This window comes from Pelodiscus sinensis, chromosome 11 (assembly GCF_052426305.1).
Source record: "Pelodiscus sinensis isolate ZL-2025 chromosome 11, ASM5242630v1, whole genome shotgun sequence".
NCBI classification, from domain to species: Eukaryota; Metazoa; Chordata; order Testudines; family Trionychidae; genus Pelodiscus; species Pelodiscus sinensis.
The window spans coordinates 42,045,676-42,063,482 of record NC_143062.1 but is presented as its reverse complement, the minus strand read 5'-3'; the positions used below and the strand labels follow the sequence as shown (position 1 = coordinate 42,063,482).

At 42.8% G+C, this 17,807-nt stretch overlaps 1 protein-coding gene across 32 annotated transcripts in view; it reads right to left on the bottom strand.

The window, feature by feature from the left end:
* The window catches only part of FOXP1 (forkhead box P1), a 561,728-nt gene that overhangs the window by 434,144 nt on the left and 109,777 nt on the right, over nt 1–17,807 (bottom strand). For 12 of the 32 annotated variants that reach the window (XM_075938606.2, XM_075938609.2, XM_075938604.2 and 9 more), the window contains one exon: nt 6,318–6,377. The exons of 17 other annotated variants lie outside the window; for them this stretch is intronic. The gene's annotated coding sequence lies outside the window, so the exon portion shown is untranslated. The remainder of the gene's footprint in view (nt 1–6,317; nt 6,378–17,807) is intronic. 3 more of the 32 variants (XM_075938600.2, XM_075938595.2, XM_075938598.2) reach the window with 1 other exon arrangement.

Sequence of the window (17,807 nt, the reverse complement as noted above, 5' to 3'; positions counted from 1 at the left end):
CTGGAGTAAGACTCAGGAGAGCCCACATTCTTTTCCCGACTCTGCCATCGGATTTCTTGAGGCAAATCAGCTCTTTCACTGTGCCTCAGTTTCCCCAGATGGAAACTGGAGATAACAGGATTTGCCACCACACAGACACAGCGTGTGATGCTCAGATATTGCAGCCTTCTCAAAAAGCCTATACACAAATTTCCTAAAAAAATCACGTTTGATACATTGTCAAGCTGGAGATCTGGCAATCTTTGTGAAAGATTGACAGTTTTAGGGGAGATGGCTATTTTAACCATGTCTTTCCTACCCAGAAGTTATCAGGAAATATTTTCGTACAGAAAGCAATGTTTCATCAAAAGAAGGATTTTGGATTGGCCAGTAAAATACAAAAATTCTAACTAAGAGAGCTTATCGCTGCTATAGCCATCTTTTGGCCACCCTACATTAGTTGCCACAACTAGTGCGAGGATAAAAGTGTGCAGCTTCAGCAACTGCAAAATACTGAAAAATCAGTCAGAATGGAATAACAACGAAGAGTCCTGTGGCACCTTGGAGACAAACTGATTTATTAGGGGATAAAGCTTTCATGGTCTGCAGATACAGACTAACACAGCTACCTCTCTGAGACTTTTCAGAATGGACTGTAACTCTGGTTTAGCTGTCGAGAAGGCCAATGAAGGACACCCCTGGAGAACTAAGCAAGAGGGGGAGATGGCGTTCATCCGGACTAAAACCCATGGACAAGACCATGTAGTGATAAAGTGGCCCTTCCATGGCTAACATTCCAGACTATGGCTTGGAACATCCCCTTTCTGGGAACCCTGCGCTGTTTGTAGTCTCAGGTTCCATGGGTTAATCATTAACTAAGCTCCAAATGCCACCTTCAGGCTGGCTAACTGGAAATTAATTTTGGAGGGGCCCTCCCAACAAAGCTTCTCCATTGTCGGCTCATATGTGATTAGTCCCACAGTGGGGTTTACACGACTTGGGGGATTTTGGTCCGCTCCTGTGCAACAATGAATTGCATCCAGGAAGAACAATTCAAACAGAGCTAAAGCAGATGTAAGAATTTTACCAGGAAAACAAAAAAAGACGTCAATTCAGTCCCGAAAAGACATCCTGTTATAGAATCTAGAATTTGAGACAAGTGCAAGCGTATGCTTAAGCTATGGGGGGGGGGGAATCTCTCCACATGCACACATATAGAAAGTATCTTCTCTGCCTGTGAACTAAAGTATGACATTCACAGCTCTAAAGCATTAATCAATCCAAAGTAGACCCAGTGAGATACTGAAGTATTCGTTATAGTGAACTGATGAAGCTCCGCTAGGGAGGTCTGGTCACTGGCAAGTACAGTATGTTCTTCCTTATGTGGAGGAGAGGGCAAGAAATCTGGTGTAGCTCTAGGTTCAATCTTCAGCCATCATTAACCTCCATTTGGCATAGTCAATATCAGAAAGATGTACAGGCTGGGGGTGGACAAGGAGGCATGAGACGTCACACAGCTGTGTGCCTCAGTAATTCTCCTTGAGGCTGGCTAAGGATCAGCTTGTTCTCCTGTGTAACTTAAGAGCACCCTCAAGGATGCTCCAAATTGAGCAGGCTACAATTACCTCCAAGAGTTTATCATGTAGCTGCGGATTGCCAAACCATAAGATGCTCCAGCCATGCCCTTACCTTTACAACAAGCACTGTGAGGAGGTGTCAAACTACCACAACTCTACACTACAAAGATTATTGCTTGCAGACAGCAATCTTCAGCTGGCTGGTTATGAAAGTTTTCTGGCCCTCAGAAATATAGGATATATGTCCCAATGGTCTAGTGCATTTATAATTCCTATAGTATTTGATGTAGTATGATGTAGAAACAAGAGAACCAGCTGAAAAGTAAGTATACAATCATCTGGACATAGATTTGATCAGGACTGTTGATGTGGTCAAACCTATAGCAGAAAGGCAGTGAATTAGTTACTTGCATCCTACCCTTCACTAGCTAAACTGCAGGAGAGAAAAGTTTTTTCAAGATAGCCTTCTTCTCCTACAATATTTTCTGATTGTATTTTGCACAACCACCAACAGCAGTTTGTTCTCACACCTTCCATCTGAGACAACCACAGCACCTTAAAAACACACAGGAGACGTTGTGTGGAGTCAGACGGCTCTGGAAGCTGATCTGGTGTCTTCCTTTTACAGTCTAGGTGAATAGTACTGTTTAGGTGTCCATGTTAACATTTACCTTGTTCTATGTAGGTTTTGTAACAAGTTTGTAGCCTGCTACAAGTGCAACAAATACAAGGATACTTAAGAACTCACAACACACTTGCAAAACCAGTAAGCGTTCTCCCCTTTTTACGGCTGGGGAATTTTAGCCACAAAGATTAAGTGACTTGCCTAAGGACACGCAAAATTAAAAAGCACAAACTTCCTGATTCAGAGCCCAGACTTCTTCCCTAAAACTCTTCTGAATCGCTGCTATTTTCATCTTTGGAGTTTGGGAGCCCACTTCCTTCCATAGGGAAGGAGGATAGGGCACATGGGGTAAAAGGAGAGCTTCAATAGTCACTTCTCCACCCATACAATAAAATCTATTCCATTGACCTAAGCAGTGCCCTCCACCAGAAACTTTCCACATACCAGATACACAAGTTACTATTTCTCTGACAATGAGTAGACAATGCTTCAAAGTCCTCTCTCCAAAAGCAGACCCAAGTGGATTTATAGCAATGGTGGGCAAAATCAGGCACAGGGGCCAGATCCAGCATTTCTCTCTGGCCCACACAGCTGACAAGCAGAGCCAGCAGCGTGTGTTAAGCTGCCCCTCCCCAAACCTTACTCCATCCCGCAGCCAAGTTGCTCCCAGGAATCTCCTGCTAGCTGTGCAGAGCGGCGGGGGGCAGAGGAAGGAGGGCGGGGAGAGGAGGATTGAGAAGAGTGCTGAAATTAGGGTGTGCCCTTGCCCCTATATCCCATATCTACAGAGAAGGGGTCAGGGTGAGGGAGAGAGACAGTGGAGTTGTTCCAATCTGAAGTATGGTTGGTAAGTGACTCAGAAGAATGCAGAGCAGTGGAGGGTGGAGACAGCAGAGTAGGACAGATTTCCCTTGAAGAGACAGAACGTGGCTTCTCTCAAATTTAGCCAGCAGCAACCAGAGCATACAGTCACTGTCATATATCCCCAGTCTGTGCCCTGCCCCCACACACAGTCATGTCACATACACTGCAGAACACACTGTCACAAAATCTGTTTCTTACACCTAAAGTGTCTCTTTTACACTCACACTTTGTCTCTCTGGGTATGTCTACACTACCACCCTAGTTCGAACTAGGGTGGTTAATGTAGGCAACCGAAGTTGCAAATGAAGCCCGAGATTTAAATATCCCAGGCTTCATTTGCATCTTGCCGGGCGCCGCCATTTTTAAAGCCCCGGTAGTTCGGACTCCGTGCCCGCGGCTATACGCGGCACGGAGTAGGTAGTTCGGATTAGGCTCTCTAATCCGAACTACCGTTATTCCTCGTGGAACGAGGTGTACCAGTAGTTTGGATTAGAGAGCCTAATCCGAACTACCTACTCCGTGCCGCGTGTAGCCGCGGGCACGGAGTCTGAACTACCGGGGCTTTAAAAATGGCAGCGCCCAGCAAGATGCAAATGAAGCCTGGGATATTTAAATCCCGGGCTTCATTTGCAATTTCGGTTGCCTACATTAACCACCCTAGTTCAAACTAGGGTGGTAGTGTAGACATACCCTCTCTGTAGCCCTCAGCCCCACCCCTTCCACCCAAGGCCCCGCCCCTTCCGGGAGGTAGCCCACAACCAGGTACCAAAATTCATGAAGTGGCCTCCCTGAGAAAATTATTGCCCACCCCTGATTCATAGCATCTAAAGAAAACAAATTCTAATGTTCATCGTTTACAAAGCAAATATTTAGATTTTAGCAGGAAAAGTCTGGCAAGGTATTATAACCTTGTCCACTCTCTTCTCTCTCCAACCCGCTTCACCTCTTGTAACCTACTCTCCTATCCTCTTTTCACACAAACACACACACACACCCCACCACACACCTTTTCCCTCCCTAGCGAATAGAACTGCAGTCTTGGAGTACACAGCATCTTTCTGACTTAGTTACCAAAGGGAGCAGAGGCTTGGAAGGGAATCCTAGCCTTTGGTCTATTTCACACACTTACAGTATCCACCCTCCAAAGGCATACAACATCTACCGAGAATAAGCTAAAGGTGTTTGTCTTTTGGACTGAGTTTCTGGATTTGAATGCTCAAAGCATGTTTTTCTTCTCTTTTCATTTGGCAAAGACTACACAAAAGACTCGTTACAGGTCAGGTCCTAAAGGTAGGATGACACATCTTGGTAACAGTACAACACATCCTTTATGGAATTACATTCTTTAAAAAGTGAAAAGAATGTTAAAGTTGCAAAATATAGCTCTCAACTCTTAGGCAACACCAGGATCCAGGTTGCTTGTGCAATATTAATTCAGCCGCCTGCCCTACTGCATTTATGATGCAGCTTTCAACTACACAATGGGTGCCATCATGGAATATACTCCCGCTGTGTTCATACCCTACATGACACTTCAGTGAGACTAGGACATCAAGTGTTCCTGGAAGATTAGGTGGTGGTGTCTCCATTCCACAGAAGTTCTCTCAATTTCTTTGTATTCCAGTCCCCCACTAATTGGGGTGATCAATCTCACACCTCTAGGACCTGACTGTTTTCCCAGAGTACAGTACTAACAATTCATATCTTTAAAGCACAGCTCCAATTGACTTCAGTGGTGAGCACTCAATATTTCTGAAAATCTTGCCCCAGGCGTCTGATACTAGGCCCCAGAAAAAGAGGAACAAGCAATCAGTAGCCAACTATGAACTTTTTGGTTTAAGTGTTTTACCCACAGGGGTCCCATGGAAAGAAAAAAAAAATACAGCAGGTGATCACACAAAGAAAATGTCACAAGGTGCCCAAATTAAGGTTGCACAGGCAACCTTAACCCTGACATTTCTTAAGCATGACTGACTTTGCAACCTTAACAGTCCTCGATATAGTTTTATGTCATTTCTTGTCTAAAAGAAATGAATAAATAAATAAGCACAGAAGTTCCATCATATGGAACCATACTGATTTCCAACATAGGTCATCAGCTCTACAGTGCACATCTTTCGCCAGGCGAGCTTACAGAATAACTAGTTGCAGTCATAGGCTGTTATCCTACTGACTATCCACTGAGAGAAGGGAATGATTCACATTAAAAAAAGAATCTGACACATCAGAAAAGGACAGACAAACAGTGACAAGTTTTTAAAGTGCTTCTGCACAAATGTTAGAAGTCTAAAAAATTAAGATGGGTGAACTAGAGTGCCTCGTGTTAAAGGAGGATACTGATATAATAGGCATCACAGAAACCTGGTAGAGGGAGGACAATCAATGGGACACAATCATTCTTTTGCAGTACAAAATATATAGAAAGGACAGAACTAGTTGTTCAGGTGAGGGAGTGGCACTATATGTGAAAGAAAATTTAGAATCAAATGAAGTAAAAATCTTAAATGAATCAACACGTTCCACAGAATCGTTCGATTCACTCCCTCTGGGACACCTGGCATTGGCCCCTATTGGCAGACAGGGTACTGGCTGGATGGACCTTTGGTCTGACCCAGTATGGCCGTTCTTATGATGAGATGCATGTTACACCAGTACATTTCACAACTATTTGCTGACTGCAGAGGAATGCTGAGACTCAGGGTTCCTAGGTTCAGTGTCAGATTGCATTGGCAATGCGCTCTGGCAGCTAACTAGGCCCTTCCATGCCATCTAGCAGTCAGGCAACTTCCTCCTCCATACAGTCTGAGCCCTGGCAGGACAGCATTGAAGCACCACAGAGACAGTCCTCCTACTCTCATTTCTGGTGCCCAGGCCTGCTGTTGGGGAGAAAGGGCGATCTAAAGGGGCCCAGCACTCCCCATTGCTGCCACCGCTCCGAGCCCCTTCAATCACTGCTGGAGCCCTGGGCAGCACCAAAGGACTCGCTGGGGGAGGCTACCTCTAGCCCCACCCCTTCCACCTGAGGCTCTGCCCCTTCTTGGAGCATGAAGGCAGCCCCCCAAATCTTACCCAGGAGCTCAGAAATTATCTTGGCCACCCAACTGGTCCCCAAAAATACAGTGACCCCCAGCAGCCCAGGAGCAGCAAAAGTCCCGCTTAGCCCGCCTGCTGCCCATGTTGTTTTCCAAATAAATGGGAGTGTTTTCGGAGCACCATCATCTGACCCCTCCTCCCAATATTATTGGTATTGGTATTATTATTAATGCACTCACCTACGCTCACCAGGAGGTATTTCTTGCTGCTTTTTGCAGTACTCAGCAATTCCTGATCTTCTAGTACAGAGAAGAAAAAAAAAATAAGAGAGACGTCCCTTATACGGGACTACTGGCATCCCTACACCCAGGGGGAGCCCTCTGATAATCGATCAGGCAAACTCTGAACTTTCTGTGGACCAGGTGAGAACAGTGCATGTGGAAGTTTATAACTTGGACACATTTAATCACATTTTCACAGGGATGACATTCCAGAGACTCTGCCCATTTCCAAATCCCTGCTCCAAAGCATGGAGGTGCCTGAACATATAAAAAAAAAAAAAAACAGCGGTAAGAATATTTTTACCAATGTTGAGAAAACTTTTTTTGCTAACCTCCTTCAAACAGGGTCCTATATTAGAAAGCATTAAGCAATCTCAAATACAGGTAGTGCTACCAGCCCCAGCTATCACGCCAGACAGGCGAGCTTCCATACCATGGGGTATTTCACTGCTCTCAATCCATATGCAACTCTCATTTTTGTCAATACTTGCATGTACATCAATAGTTTTACACAGTCCTATATGTACAATAGTGCTCAGGAACAGGACTCCACTGAATTGGAAAAGACAATCACTGGAAAGACGCATAATAGACCTAATTCGGTCTCCATGCTGTTGAAAGTGTACATCCTCATCGGCATCCCTACACCATTATAACATTAATGGCTAAGGAATGGTGTCCCTAGCCTCTGTTTGTCAGAGGGTGGAGATGGATGGCAGGAGAGAGATCGCTTGATCATTACCTGTTCAGTTCACTCCCTCTGGGACACCTGGCATTGGCCACTATCGGCAGCCAGGGTACTGGCTGGATGGACCTTTGGTCTGACCCAGTATGGCCATTCTTATGTTCTTAACAGACCTAGTCTAAATGCCTAGATAGAGAAATTTTCATTTTTTAAAGTATAAATAGGATTGTTCATATGACAAAAGATTGTTGTACTATCGTGACAGTTCCTCATTTGCTTATTTGTTTTGTATTGATGTACTGTGACAGATTTCTCAGCAAGGTCAATGCATACATGCTCAGAAGACTTCCCAAGTAACACTTAGCAAAAGTACAGGTATGTGGTAACTGCAACTGAAGTCAATGGGAGTCTTTCCATTATTTCATTTAGAGTTGGATCAGGCACTATGAAAACAATGTGTCCGATACAGTCTTGGCTGTAACTTCATTATTTAAGAATGTGATTTTATGTTTTACAAGAACTAAGGACGCATACCAATTTACCACTAGCTTAATTTCTGGTCAGTTGCTTCATTTGAAAAAAAGGGCATTTGCCTTTCAGATGCACAAGCAGTGATAGATTTCATTTTAATTAAATAGCTAAACATTTTTATTATGCTTTTGTTTTTCTGTGCTAATCTGTGGAAAGAGTAAAATGTCACATTTTTGCCTTGATCCATGTGATTTTTCATCCTTCCTAGTAATTTGCTAGTTTTCTTCTCTCACACACTCCTGTAAAAGGAGTTAATACAAAATTATTAGCACACACGATATATTTACTCCTTTGCTAGGTATGCATTCACATGGATGTCCCTGTTACAGTAACAAGTGAAATATACAAATGCTGTTTTTCTGTATATTAGACTTTAAGGTTCAAAGTGCATTTCTGCACCTCAAAAACACTATTCAAACAGAAGTACAATTTCAATAAAGCATTAAGCCAAGTGAGTGAGAAAATGTTGCAGTACAGTAGCTGCAACAGTAACTATCACTACAAAGAGCTGCAAAAGCCAAAAGGAAGGAGTTAATCTTTGTAGAAACACCAGACTGTAGTTGCTGCTTCGGTTATTGCTGTACCAATACTTACTGTAGCAAACTGAGTAAATGCTCTGTAAAGTAAGAGCATTACCTACACACCTCTCAGTTCTCTGAGGGTCAAATCTAAAGTATTGCTTAAATGTGGGTAAAAACCAAATACTAGGTATACATGAAAATCTGGTAGAACAGGAAACTCAAGCAAACTATTTCTGAAATGTAAATGAGGTTCCGTCACTTTCATTTCATTATTGCGGTACTGCATTGATGCAGAGGTGATGTTTCCACCTCTGATTTTCAGGACAGGATATCAGCCATTTCACACTGCACCCATCGGAAACTAGACAGACAAGCTGCTAAATTTTTTTTACATATATTAGAAGTCTTTTGGGCCTTCCTTTAGACAGAATTCATAAAAGGTAAATTGGGTACATCGGGAACAACCTCAGAGTAGTAAGTGGCTTTGTCACTTAAAGGAACTTGTAGCAGGCAGTTATGACTTGAAGTGAATTAAATACTTTGAAAGGTAGCTTTGGCAAGACTTAATGATTTAAACCATTATTCTTGAGTCTAGTCCTTACTCATGCATGTAAGGGTTAGGGTCCCAAACTTGTGAACTAGGTACAGGACCTAATATCCTTAAAATTTAGTGACCTAAGAACCTTTAACAACCTGATTTTCCATAGAAAATGTTGTCCACAGATGTGACTTACCATATCCAATCAGCTTTTATGCACAATACTTCTTGCAACAATTCTTTCATCATCAGCCATTCTGGAACTTCCTCACAAATGTATAACCCTAAAATGCTGACTATAGTGTTGATGTAAACAAGGCTACAATTACAAGATGACAGCAAATCAATTCGGATTCAGGCTATAGCAACAGTTAGGCATGGGAGGGAAAGGATTAAACACAAAAGACTCTTTAAAAAAATATGTAAAGTTCTGTAATCCCATAGCACCCTTACTTCACCCATATTAATCCCAGATGATCTCCCAAGAATCAATATTACCACATTAATGGTACCATCATGATAATACATTAACATATTTTCCTAGAGTTATGTATCAGTGGAAACTAGAGATGTAAAGGGTTAACTGGTTACCCAACAGTCCGTCTGTGCTGGAGTAGCCCCCCCCCCCCCCACTCCCCGGCCGGCCAAGTGGGGCTAAACGTTCTGTTTGACTGATTAACTTTTTAAACGGGATTTCGCATCCATAGTGGAAACTATTTCACTTCTAAAGCTACTACTACTATTTTTTTTTTGGCCATGTTTGCAACTAAGTATATTCATCCAGAGCCAGATGGCAGAAAGCACCACCTGGTTCAATGTTCAGCCTTTGAACATCCAAAGCAATTGCCCCATGAAGTCAAATGAGAGCTACACGTAAGCCTCCAAGAGCAGAATTTGGCTTCTGCGACTGTACAAAAGCAGAGATAGGAAAAGAGTCAGGTATGAAAAGAAGGTTAAAGATGATTTGCCAGCCTTAATTTAGCAGCATTTCTCTTTGCTTACATGGCTTTGAAGTGTAGTATTTTAAAGCATTTTATGTTTAATATTCTATGCAGTATCTCTATTTGCAAATGTCATATACATAAAACTGGGACAAAGTAACCTCTGGACAAGAGTGTGGTTAAGCCCCACTTAAAGGGAGGGCAATCAAAAAGTGTGAGAATACAAACAGGTTTTGTTGGAATTTATTTGCAGGTACATTTCCCTGAGGTTTCTGCTCTATTTTCCTCCTCATCTTTCTTCCTTTTAGCTCAGAAGGGCTGTTATATGCTCACTTACATGGGAAGAGGAAGGATAGCTATTGTACTGTATGTTTTCTCACAGCAGATCCCAAATCGTATTGGCTATGAATCCAGCACCGCGAGCCAATTTCAAGAAAACGAGAGAGTTCAAGCCTTTCCTTTCTCTCCATTTTTGTAATCTCTCCCAGGCACAACTGTTCCAGAAAGCAGCTCCCCTACCAGTCCAATATTTACACTAAACCCTCACAAGAGGACTTTCTATTATAATGCTCTCTCATTGATACAAGATTACTCCTCAGTCACAAACCATACAAAGCTGTTACAATTTTTGCCTGTGTATCACGAAAGAAGCATAGTGTGGATCATTTTCGCCTGGTTAAATAGCACTGTTTGATTCATGTAAAAACTAATTTAATTTTACAGTGTTTCTCACGGAGGACAACTAGGCATTGACATGTACTAAATGCACACACAAACATTCTGACCTCTAACCACCACCATCTAATTCTTATAATAGCTTAATCCTAAAAAAAAGAAATACTTTGCAAGAGTTCAAGTTCATAACAGATTTCATCTAATATCTCTGAAATTCTTTTGATGAATCTCAGGTCAAAATCTCTAAAGTGTTAAGAGAAAACTCCTATATCTTTTAACTTGGTTTTGTAAAATGTATGAGGGTGTATAAAAGCCCTAACTGAATACAGCATTTCCTTCTCTTTTTGTTGCAAATATGAAAGACTCACCAGACATCTTTATTCAAATGAAATTATAAATACGTTTTCATCATTTTTCTCCTTCAACATGTAGAAAACCCCACCCCATAATGAGAACAATCTTAAAGCAATCTCTTCCAATGGACCATTTTACTTATTCTCCAATTTCTTACCCAAATTACACAGGTATAATTATTTTGACACCGTAATGAAAAGAAAATGGGATTTGGGCACTGTGGGTTTATCTAATAACACTGTTTCTTGCCAGACTTCACAGCACTGACAATCACAAAGAGCCCTGTCCATTCCAATAGGAAATATTTGATTTTACTCTAGGAACATTATTTATTTTCACCAAGTTGCTATTATCAGAAAGGATATGATAGCCGAATAATAAAAATGAAATCAAGAAATTCTGGTGTTTCAAGGCTTTATTTTTTTCTGCTCTCACTTTTGACATTTTCTTCCCCTGGAGAGACAAGATAAAGTGCTGTCATAAATGGGTGACTTTTCTTGTCAAATGACAGATTTGATTCTCCATGGCAACCACAAATCAAGGTGCTAGTCTGAATTAAAGCTTCTCTTAAAAGGAGTCTTTATGTTTATAAAATGAATTTAAATTAAATGGGTATTAGGTACAGTTTTTTACCTCAATTTATTTATTGACTAAGGAGCTCTGTACTGGATGTAGCATATTTGCATTTAAAGGAAAGACAACATATTGTACTGGCAGATGCACAAACAAAGCAAGTTACAAGGTCATGCTACATATACTAGTTTACAGTACTATGAATGGTATACAGATGGACAGCAAGCAGTTAAGAGGTACTTAAATACTGGAAAAAGCACAAAAATTACCTACGGGGTAACAGATGAAGGAAATCTCTCCTCATCTCGTAACACTGCTTTCTTCCAGACACAGTTAATAAGAGTCATGTAATTGTCACAAACAGAATGCCAAAAAAAAAAAAAAAATCAGATGCTTCATTCTGTGTGTGCCCTTATGGAATCTTACTATAGATCATGATACACTGTTACGAATAATTATTACCTTGATTTTAAAACTTAGAATTTAAAAAACAGGTTTAACTTTAAATATCACCCTGTTCATTTTAGGAGATCGATTTTTTTTAAATTGAGTTAATGTATAAAGTTCCACAATTAATCTACTTTAGTATCATTCCCCCCTCCCTCTCCCCCTCACAAAAAACCTGAACTAGACATGATTTATCTATGGCAATACTCTTCTTGCCCATTTTAACCTATACAGGTAGGAAAATAGTTACGTCGGTATGACCTTAAAGTATGTAACATCAGTCTGAAATCACATGCACCTTTTACGTGTGCACGCGCTCCCTCACACACATTCACATTCTCAAGGCTTCAAATCATATTTTAAATTTTAGAATATAGCTCCCTTTAGAATGGAACATTAAAACTACCAAGTACAGTTGCCTTTTGACAGCTATATCACAATGTAAACACCACGACCAGCTTAGCAGAGATATTTAATACAAGCCAAGTAAGAGAAAACTAGAAGTTTTTCAGCATATATTGTTGGTTGCTAGAGTCAAGTGTCTCCAAATTCACTGCCCTTGTAAGCTCTGCCAAATTTGATTTTAAGCTTCCTGATGTTAAAGCAGGTTTATACAATATTAACACAAGATCTTCTCACACATCTCTCAAGTTATTACCCAGCCTTTACCCAAAATTACAATATTAAGTAGAAAAGAAAGCTTTGGCTCAACTTCATGAGACGAGATGGACAAGGAGCCTCTATAAAGGCTGCAATAAGTTCAAGATTGAAACATGCTTTGGTTGTTTCAACGATGCTACTCTCTTCGTTCTGTTTAACATATAAGATGCAACAAAAGGCTGCACTAAAGTTGTAAGTCTCTGCGTACAAAAACATGCTTTGTATTATTAATGAGATGCGTGCAAATCAAAGTGCAATGGTTTTTGTTCTGCATTGCAAACACGCAGTTTGGACACATTTCTCACATCAGAGAAAATCCTGTGGCGAGCCCAGTTAACTAGCAAGATCTGAAGGGGCCTATTCAGTGGTAGAAGAAATATCCGCTCATGGGCTACAAAGTGCTAGATTCTGACACCCTCAACCACTCACAGAAGTGCCTCGCCCCACAAGTGGAAACCAATGACATCTCTTGCAAAGGAGGATGCTATTCAGCATGAGTAAGCCACAAACAAATTGGCCAAGAGTGGCCACTACTGCAGTCTCAGGGCTTCATCAGCACATATGACAGCAGAATGTCCAGGAATAGCTTTCGGACTTACAGAGAGTTACTCCTGCACCAGTGAGATCCCTCCATGCTCACAGGGGCTCTTGGAGGAAGTCAGGACTCATTTGGTCGTGCAGAGGTAATGCATCAGGGTGCCACGCCGGATCACGTTCCCCTACCCCAGAAGGTAGCCAGCAGCAGCCTTTTGGCACCGTGGGGGAAGGAAGGGATGGGAATTGCTTCCAGCTGCGGGGAGATTGGAGGGGAGAAGAGGTAAATTGGTCTATGACTTTGCAGAGCTCATCCCCTTCTTCCTCTGTCCCCTGGCTCCTGTCCATTCTTGCCCACATAATGCCAAAAGGCAGCTAACACTTCCATGGTGCTGCTGGCCACCCACATAAACCAGCTGCTTTCTGCCGCTCCTCCCCCAAGGACAGTGTGGGCAGGAAGGGTTAAGCCCAAAGGAAACACTGTACACAGGGTGGGGAACCCGACCACAGGGGCCTCAGCAACAGAGTCTGGTCACAGGTGGCTCAGAAAGAGAGGGCAGCTAGGGGACAAAGAATCCTGTGCTGCCTAGAGCAAGGACCCCTCAGAGGTCCTTCCTGGGGGCTGTTGACCAGCTTGAGTTTGGGGGCAGGAACAGGCTGGAAATGACTCCTCCCCACACTCCAGAGCTTAGATGTGGGGCAGAGACTCTGAAGAGGCTTCTGGGTACCAGCAGTGCCTAGGACTGGAAATGGGACATGCCTTACCTGGGAATATAAGAACACAAGCACAGCCACAGAGGGTCAGATCAAAGGTCTATCCAGCCCAGTATCCTGTCTTCTGACAGTGGCAATGCCAGGTGTCCCAGAGGGAATGAACAGAACAGGTAATCATCAAGTAGTCCCTACAGGGACACCATTCCTGCCCATCCTGGCTAATCACCATTGATGGACATATCCTTCACGAATTCATGTGGCGCTTTTTTTTTTTTTTTTTTTTGGAGTCCTGTAAAGTCCAAGACTATAACATCCTCTGGCAAGGAGTTCCACAGGTTGACTGTGTGTTCTGTGAAGTACTTCCTTTTGTGTTTTAAACCTGCTACCTATTAATTTCATTTGACGATCCCTAGTTCTAGTGTTTCAGAAAAGAGTACCTAGCTCTTCCACACCAGTCATGATTTTATAGACCTGTATCATATCCCACCTCACTCATCTCTTTTCCAAGTTGAGATGTCCCAATCTCTCCTCCTAGGCCTTGCACCCCTATCCTCTGCCCCAGATTACAATCCCCTCTGCCTTAGGTCACAATCCAAACTCCTGTACCCCAAACCAGTGCCTCGGGTCACAAATACGTCCATCACCCAAACTCAGTAGTCCCTGACCCCAAAAAAGGTTCCCTCCTCCTGCCATAAATAAAGACAATGTTGAAACCTTTTGTGTTGGACATAATATTTTACTCTATTTAAAAATGAATCCTGGACAATATGACCCCAATTGGGGCCCAGCCCCCATCTGGTTGCAGCATCATAACGCTTCTGCACTCCCACACACTCCTACCTTGTGCCCTGAGCCCATCATATACCTGAACCCCCTGCCCTGAGCTCCTCATACTCCCACATCCCCAGCCCCCTGACATAACACTCCTGCACCCCCACACACCCCTACTGTGTGCCCTGAGCTAATCATACACCCAACCCCCTGCCCTGAGCTCATGCACACCAACCCAGACCCCTGAATCCCCACATCTCCAACCCCTTGCCATAAGGTTGACAGAAGACTGCCTGAATGCATACATGAACCTGGATTTGACCTGTTACGATGTAAACTTCCAAGAAATGTGTGAAAAGATGCAGCAGCAGAAGTTCCATTGAATAAAGTCTGCGAATACAAGGTTTCATTGATGCTGTTATTAATCATGCCAATTATCAATAATATTAAGTTGTATATTTTCAGTCATGCCAATGGGCATTCTTATACGGCTCTTTGTTGACCACTTGCTCTGAATTTTGATGTACTTTGGCTCTTTGGTTTGAAAAGGTTGGCGACCCCTGCCCTAAGGGCTTGACTTCACCACACAGTGGATCAATGCTGCGGCCATCAATCCATCGGCGGTCAATTTATCTCATCTGCTTAGACAGAATAAATCGATCTCTCGCATCAACTCCGGTCGTCCACCAGGATGAGAACACGAGGCGGAGTCAATGGGAGAGCAGCTCCTGCTGACCTTACTGTGTGGAAGACGCCACGGTAAATACATTGACTTCAGCTATGCTATTTGCATAGGTTAGATCGTCAGGCAGGCGATACAGTATAGACTAGGCCTTTGCAAAGCTGCCTTGAGGCTGGGGATATTGTGGGCTCACCTTGGGATGGGGTACTTTTTTTGTTTGCGCTTCAAAACGTGGTAACCTTACATGTGCCCTTACATCCACCTCTCACCTCTGCCCGTTCACCAAGTACCAACACCTATGAGTCGCCTCTGCCATTGTGCAAAGTCAGACTCCCAGCACAGCTCAAAACAGGTGTGGTGCCTTGGGTATCACAGGATGATCAGCGTGGTCACTTCCGACCTTAGGATCTATGACAGTCATAGACCACTGTGCCCGGAAAGCAATGCTCGCGGAACACACTACGATTATAACGCTGCAGCAATTCCAAGGTGTCCCGAGTTCTCTATTGCGACAGCATTAAAGTAGCTGTCATTAGTCAATATCACAATGCCATTCAGCCTAAGCCTCTAAATTCAGTGCAGTCTGGCACACCACCTGGCTTTCTGCTGTGGAGCAGCTCAAAACAGCACAAATATGGAATTAGAACTGACCCTCCCTTTCAGAAGGATGAATTACAGCACTCTGATATTAAGGCGGTCCCTTTGTAACACAGAAACATCACTATCTTGTATTGGCTGTTTCTGACTCAAATACTCCACCTTAAGAGCTGAAAACAGAATAGCGTTCGGCCTCTGAACCAGTGTATAAACACTCGCTACATAAAATCAAGAGACACTTTGCTAATGTACTACTGTATAAGTAAAATGCTCATTAAAACAGGCTAATCCATAAAAGAAATGTCAATTTTATTAGATAGGCAACTGAATTTCTCAGATTTTTATTGTAATAAAAAATATCAGAATAAGAGTGCCTATTTCACTCATGCTGTAATCGGATAACCATGTTTATAGGTGCCCATCACAAAACTATATAAATTAAGCCATAAAAGTTGCTCACAAAAGTAAAGTACAGTTCATATCAAACAACACCTTCAATCCAACGCCTGAAAATCTTGGGCATATCCAGCCACATGTATGGAAAGAAGCGTGTAGCTAAAAGGCAGCCCGATTAAGAACCCAATCCCACAGTCCAGGAAAAAATCCTAACATAACCACAGTGCACAGAAGTAAGCATCATGCATATAATCATTATTGGAGTTTTAAAAAGCAAGATATACATGTGAATAAGGCTTTGGGCAGCCTCCTTAGGCAGGATAGGCATGGAGAGCAAGACCCATGTTCCATACATGGAGCGTACATTGCAACAACCAACAATTCTAGTTATAGCTCTAGAACAGATAGTAAGGGGATAGTGCATGTGTGTGTGCAGAACTAGACATTTTTCCAGAACTGTAGTGTCAGCTGTTATACTGGGACTGGGGGCAGAAGGTCTGGGGAGCTGGTACAAGAGAAGAAGGATCAAATGCTAAAAGGAAAAAATGAAACCTATAAACCGCTAAACCCACGTTCCCTCTAATCTTTCCCATTCATCTGTGGATTTTTTTTTCCCCATCCACGTGAGGAATAAGTGTTATGTACATCAATGCATGTGCGAATGTGCAACACCAATAGAAACTAGGGATGTAAAAGTGTAGCCATCTACACCAGTGTTTCCCAATTTTATTTGGCCACAGAACCCTTTGGAACTTGAAAGAATTTTGTGGAGCCCCTGACTGACAGCGTGGAACCCCTGACTGACTGTGCGCCCCACGATGAGTAGTGATGTCATTGTCCCCACTCTCTGGCTAAGCTGGCTTCACACAGGGATTAGTATTGTGGCAAACACATGAAAATTGTTTTCAATAACATTCATAAATGAATCCAAATTCCATTCCATTACAATAATTCAGGATGTAATGGAATTTCCTCGCAGAACCCCTATTTCCACTTCGCAGAACCCTGGAGTTGCGTGGAACACCATTTGGGAAACACTGATCTACACAGTTAACCGATGAACCTGTGCTCATTCATTAACCTTCATGATTACACGCAGGGAGACACTAGCCTCCCCTTCTATCCCATGCTGCTGCCTCTGTATCAGAGGCAGCAGTTTGGGGGGCGTGAGAGGGGAAATGGAGCCCTGGCTCCCAGGGAGCTAACTCCTTCCCCCAAGAGTGTAATCACTGAAAATTTCAGCGGTTACACATTTACTTAATTAACTGCATTTTAGCATCCCAAGTAGAAACAAAACCTAGCTGCAGGCGCTCAGCTAAATCAGTTGGGTGCCATTTTAATCTCTGCTATGCAACCACATAAGCACACAGCTTACAGGGAACACTCTTTTGTTCACACACAACCTCATGCCATGACACCGCTGTGGACAAGCTCCCAGCAGAGCTCTTCTTTATGCAGGGCTTTGGATTCCCGTAACGAAGGACAGCGCTAAGGTAAAAACTGCAACTTAAAAAGATTCCATCCAACAGCCCCAGCCCAGTGTCACTGAACTCTGAAAAGGTTCAAGTGCAGCCTCAAACTAATGTGACAAATCTTATCAAACGGTCTGGGTAGCTCCACTTCTGGCTTTGGTGTACAGTAACAGCAGACACAAATATCTGCTATGCAATTCTTTTGCATGAACAGCATGTGGAGTAAGCATGGTTGAACCACACCCCTGAGAACAGCACCTTACAGAGAGGAAATAAGAAATACATCTCCTCCTAGTGCTTTGCAACCTGATGTAGACAATATGGCCTAAAACGAGTAGCAAATGGTGTTTACCTTTT